The sequence below is a fragment of the Portunus trituberculatus genome, chromosome 46, assembly GCF_017591435.1.
Source record: "Portunus trituberculatus isolate SZX2019 chromosome 46, ASM1759143v1, whole genome shotgun sequence".
In the NCBI taxonomy this organism is placed as follows: domain Eukaryota; kingdom Metazoa; phylum Arthropoda; class Malacostraca; order Decapoda; family Portunidae; genus Portunus; species Portunus trituberculatus.
In genome coordinates this window covers 12240580-12245627 of record NC_059300.1, presented here as the reverse complement: position 1 = coordinate 12245627, position 5048 = coordinate 12240580, and the positions used below count along the sequence as shown (strand labels likewise).

Genomic DNA, 5048 nt, shown 5'->3' with positions numbered 1-5048 from the left:
ATATATATATATATATATATATATATATATATATATATATTGCATGATGTTTTGCAACAATATTATTCCTTTATTTATTTATTTGTTTTATATATTTGAGTATTAACCTAGTGAGGCTACGTCTGTATCCAAATTGCCCGGGGGAAGGTCACCAACCGAAGATCCTGCGGAGTGTCAGTACTTGATCATCAATGTGTCATTCGTCTTTCCAATGCATGTTATCCGTTTATTTAATTACATTCCTTTTTATTTTATTTGTATATTTCCCTCTCCACGTCTTTCTGTGTTGGTAAATGTAAGGAATGCTATATCTTTGTACTATATAGAAAATTAACTATAACCACCACCGCTGATGGTGGTTATAGTTAAGTACTGGCTCGGTGCTTCGGATCGGAGCCTTCAGCTAGCAAGCCGCTGAAGCTTAACACAAGTCAGTTCCAGGGCTGACGAGCTCCTTGAGGTCATTCGATCCTCGTCCACTCTCTGGGTAAGTTCTCTTCTCGCGTTCTAAAACGTTGGGTACGTTATATTTCATTCGCCGTGCATTGATGGAGGATGTGTTTTATTAGGTTATTGGTGCGAATTATAATCATTCTGAAATCGTAAGTGAGCCTCCTTTACGCTTACTTTCGCGAGTTTTCAAAGGGAAGACATTTCATTGACGTGGATTTCAAGTGTCGTTGACGTAGAATATTGGTTTCCAATCATAGTAGAATTAAAATTATTTATTTCCGATAAGTAGCTAACAGAATTGTGGCATGTAGGTGTAGATGTACAGTATTCCGCGGATTTCGTTCCTTTGTAAGTTACGAGTATACTAATCATTGTAGTAATGTTTTGTTACAGGATGTGCAGTTATACTAATATTTGTAGTAATGTTCTGTTACAGAATGTGCGAGTCTGCGAGAAGTGGGCAAAGATTGCTGTAACAGTGAGTGTGCGCAGCCAATTTGGCTGCTGTTGTGGGAATAGCGGTGGTTCTCGAGTTTTCTGGTGATTCTCGTGAAACCAGAGGCACCTGACATGGTCTGCCAACGTGGGGGCCCTTTTATGGTGTTTAAAATTAAATTATTTCATCAGGAATGTTCTCAAAGGCCCGAACAGGTTCCTAAGCTTGTTAGGGGTAGAGGGTAGGTGGCTTTTTTTTAGACTATCATATAAGATATTTACTATGGATTTATGAAAATCTGGAAGAAATACACAAGAAAAAAAAAAATAAGGCTCCGGAATAATACTGGACCTTTACGGATTATACAGTCGTTGCTCAGGTTCCACTGGTGGTGCTTATAATGTCAACTTTATAGAATAATTGAAGTGTCTCAATTTTTATACATTTCTGTATTCAACCGGGTTGTTCATGATCCTCTAGTCAACTTGGTTGTTTGTTATCCATATTGAATATATATTTAAGCGAAAATGAGCGAGAGCTTGACGGGATTGGGTGTTCTTAACAGGTATTGAATAGTTGATAGGGTAGTTAATTTAGTCACTTGACCGGTGGTTGGTTTAGAAAAAAGTAATAGGTATGCGCAAGCTCGGAAGAATTAGGTTCGATGGAGTGGTGGATAGTTGTAATGGAGTCGGTATAATCATGGTGTTGATACACAGTCGTTTAGGAACAAACGACGCGGCACCAGCACCCCTGATTATAGAGTCCATTACATCCATTTACCTTTTCAATGAACCTAATTCTTCACGAAAGGTTGTCACATATAGGTCTAGTAGATTCTTGCTACTTAACTAGTTTTGTTAAAGTTTATATATAGTTTAAGCTCATTAGCAAAACAAGGTGACTTTAGTGTGCAATCATGAAATTTAATATACTTAACGTTGTGTTATTGGTAATACTATAGTGAACTTTTAATGCAGAATGTTGACGTTAAGTACGTAAGGAGTGGCCATCCCTGCTAGTGAGAAGTAACTTTCCCTCATGCAGAAGTCAGAAATTCCCAATACTTGGCTAGCTAGCTGCTTTTCTTGGCTTTTGATTGGTTAATTGCTTTCCGTTTGTATATCTTTACACACTTATACCCTTTGATTACTTGCATAGGAATTTAACTCTGAAACGTTAGTTTTAGGATTTTGTAAGTAAAAATTAAGGTAAATCTTTACTTAAAGTGGATAGATGAAATAACCATATGACTTGTGCCAAGTTGCGGCGGCGGCGGCGGCAGCAGCAGCAAGAATAACAACAAGCATTGTCAGCTGTAATGTCAGTGGAAGCGTAAACCATGTTGTTGCTGTGGGTGTCATGTAAAGATCAGTACTATGAATGCTTGAGAAATATAATGGTGAAGGAGAAGGGTGTGCTTGAGGAATATAATGGTGAAGAAGGGTGTGCTTGAGGAATATAATGAAGGAGAAGGGTGTGCTTGAGGAATATAATGGTGAAGAAGGGTGTGCTTGAGGAATATAATGGTGAAGGAGAAGGGTGTGCTTGAGGAATATAATGGTGAAGGAGAAGGGTGTGTGTGAGGAATATAATGGTGAAGGAGAAGGGTGTGCTTGAGGAATATAATGGTGAAGAAGAAGGGTGTGCTTGAGGAATATAATGGTGAAGGAGAAGGGTGTGTGTGAGGAATATAATGGTGAAGGAGAAGGGTGTGCTTGAGGAATATAATGGTGAAGGAGAAGGGTGTGTGTGAGGAATATAATGGGTGAAGGAGAAGGGGTGTGTGTGTGAGGAATATAATGGGTGAAGGAGAAGGGTGGGCAAACTGAGTTTTCACCATGGTGGACTAGTTAGCCTTTATGCAGAGGATGGTGAGCATATGAATGATGTTTATTTCTAAGATGGGACAAAGGTTGTGTGAATGGATAAGGGCGAACTTTCAGATTGAGCTCGGTGAAAGGAGCTGGGATGAGAAGTGTGGATGACCTAGAGCACCTAAATGAGGAAATGGTTGAGGATGTGTGCAGTGCTGCTGAGAAACCAATAGTGATTGTAAGAGGGCAGAAGGGGGAGAGAATGTAACCATGGTGGAATGATAAAATTACGTAGAGGCTAGGAAGTGAAAGAGGTAGCAGACAGTGCGGATGGTTGAGAAAAGAGGCATGAAAGTGATAATGAAAACGGAGTATAAGAATGCATGGCAACATGTTTAACAGCTGCTGACAAGACTAATGAACGATAATGAAGGAAAAAAAAAAGCAAGTGATTCTGACTGAGGTAAGGCATATGAGTGAAAAAAAAAAAAAAACCGTGAAGACGGCAATGGAATGGATGGTAGTACTGCTGCGAGTGTGTATAAGACAAATGATTTTTAGTTGTGAAAGTTTCCAGAGAATATGGCATGCCAGATGCACGACAATGTGTAAAGAGGATATTTATCGACTTCTGTTTCTTCTACAGAGCTGCTGATCCAAAAGACCGTGCTGGTTCAAGAGTCATCCTGAGCCATCTGTAGCAGTGACAGCGGCATGTCTCTGGAGGTCTTCAGTCACCGTAGCCTTGGACAGGATTCCTGCTCCTATCCAAGCACATCTGTAGAATGAAAAAATGTCAGACTTGGTTTTAGCCACTAGTTTGTGGTAAACAGAGCTTCAATGTCTTAAGAGTTCAGAGAACTCCCAGTTTTATTTTTATTTTATTTATTTATTTTTTTTTTTTAATAAATCTAAAGGCTGGCATATTGAATACTTTTTCTCCGGAGACTCTTTGAGGTATTATAAAAGGCTGCTACACACTATAACTACCAATAAACTGGAGGGAAATAAATGAAAGAGGACTGTAGGCGCGCGGGCAGGATCTCTAGTGACTCATGGATGACGTGTTTTACTGATCAAAGCCATCGGTGTAGTGTCGAGGAAAGCAGTATTTCCTAACCATTTTTTTTTTTTTTTTTTCGGTAGGCTTTACCGTAAGAACTGTCCAAAGTTTCTCAGTTATTCACTTGTACAAACACTTTCAGTACATTAGTTTTAGTTATAAACTACACGTACAATCAATTTGGCACTACTGTCAATGTTTGTTTATCGTCTCCCTGCGCACGTCTACGTCTGAATCTCGCGCCCTCTCTCTCTCTCGTGAGTGAAGACTCGTGATGCCCTGAGGTTACAGGGTCGGCAACACCCAAATAAAATCGCATCGAGGCGAGCCTTTGTGGCATTAAATACTGATGTTTTCATGCACATAGAAAACAATTTAATACTAGATGTGTTTTCATGCACATAGACGTACAGTTAGCGACTAATCACCAATAAACTGAAGGGAAATGATAAATGAGAGAAGTATTATCTTTGTAACAAAGCTTATGTTACAAAGTTACAAAGCTTATGTTACAAAGCTTATGTTAATTTTATCTTGATTACCTCTGAACCTGATGACTATTCGAATCACCCTTTGACTACCCTGAATAAGTTGAATAACCCTGTCAGGTCAAAGTTGTACTTTAACTTTTAATCAATAGTCTGTTGGTCTGTTGTGACGCCCCTCCCCCTACCCTTACAGAAGCAAAGCGGCACACTGAATAGTGTTGGATAAGGTCAATCCACATCAGCACTTGCACCAGTAAAGTTTCTCGGATATCAATCCCTTTTACCTGTTAAATACCCTCGTTAAATACCCTTGCTTGTATACTGTAAAATAGAAATTTGATATCTTAACCACGAAAAGTGTGTTGGGGTTGAGGGAGGGGGAAACATTAGCCCCATCAGTTTGCTTTTTCAGTCCAACAATCCCAACATTCGACACCCATGATCCCTAAAACGAAGTTGGGAAAACTTGATTTTTTTTTCTCATCAGGTGAATACCTATATAATTATTTACCTATGGCCACAAGGAAAACTCACCTGATCGGGTGAATACCTAATTGTTTACCTATGGTCACAAACAACAGTCCAAACTAACTGATAATAAAGCTAATGGTTAAAGACTTACCGCAAGACGGGAAGGATACCCTCACACTGATTTACTCACCGCCTCGACAACCTGGTTACCGCAAGACGTGAAGCAACGCAGGGAAGGATGCCCTCACACTGATTAACTCACCGCCTAGACAACCTGGCTGGTCATCCTCCAACACAGCCACCAGGCACAGCAGAGCAGC

General features: G+C 39.8%; 1 long non-coding RNA gene across 1 annotated transcript; it reads left to right on the top strand.

Annotated features, from left to right (window-relative positions):
• Window positions 1-416: 416 nt before the first annotated feature.
• LOC123520336 lies at window positions 417-3628 on the top strand. Its single transcript, XR_006679235.1, has 3 exons — window positions 417-487; window positions 890-931; window positions 3353-3628. It is a non-coding gene; the product is annotated as an uncharacterized LOC123520336 (long non-coding RNA).
• Window positions 3629-5048: the final 1420 nt, after the last annotated feature.